The sequence below is a fragment of the Coturnix japonica genome, unplaced genomic scaffold (assembly GCF_001577835.2).
Source record: "Coturnix japonica isolate 7356 unplaced genomic scaffold, Coturnix japonica 2.1 chrUnrandom976, whole genome shotgun sequence".
NCBI classification, from domain to species: domain Eukaryota; kingdom Metazoa; phylum Chordata; class Aves; order Galliformes; family Phasianidae; genus Coturnix; species Coturnix japonica.
Genome location: NW_015440326.1, coordinates 12,005 through 12,991, shown reverse-complemented (window position 1 = coordinate 12,991; position 987 = coordinate 12,005).

Sequence of the window (987 nt, the reverse complement as noted above, 5' to 3'; positions counted from 1 at the left end):
TGCCCTATAACCCCATTTCCACCCCCTATAACCCCATTTCCACCACCTATGATCCCCTATAACCCCATTTCCCTCCCCTATATCCCCATTTCCACCCCCTATAACCTTATTTCCCTCCCCTATAACCCCATTCCCACCCCCTATAACCCCATTTCCCTCCCCTATAACCCCCTATAACCCCATTTCCCTGCCATATAACCCCATTTCCTCCCCCTATAACCCCATTCCCTCCCCTATAACCCCATTCCCACCCCCTATAACCCCATTTCCCTGCCCTATAACCCCATTTCCACTCCCTATAACCCCATTTCCACCCCCTATAACCCCCTATAACCCCATTTCCCTCCCCTATAACCCCATTTCCTCCCCCTATAATCCCCTATAGCCCCATTTCCACCCCCTATAACCCCCTATAACCCCATTCCCTCCCCTATAACCCCCTATACCCCATAACTCACCCCTGAACACCTGCTGCAGCCCTATTGTCCCATGGCAGCACATCCTGTTCCCTGCCCTATAACCCCCTTCCCATCCCCTATAACCCCATTTCCATCCCCTATAACCCCATTTCCATCCCCTATAGCCCCATTTCCCTGCCCTATAACCCCATTTCCACCCCCTATAATCCCCTATAACCCCATTTCCCCCCTATACCCCCATAACTCACCCCTGAACACCTCCTGCAGCCCTATTGTCCCATGGCAGCACATCCTGTTCCCTCCCCTCTAACTCCATTTCCACCCCCTATAACCCCCTATAACCCCATTCCCACCCCCTATGATCCCCTATAACCCCATTTCCCTCCCCTATAACCCCCTACACCCCCTATAACCCCATTTCCAACCCCTATGATCCCCTATAACCCCATTTCCCCCCCTATAACCCCATTCCCACCCCCTATAACCCCATTCCCACCCCCTATAATCCCCTATAACCCCATTCCCATCCCCTATAACCCCATTCCCACCCCCTATAACCCCATTTCCC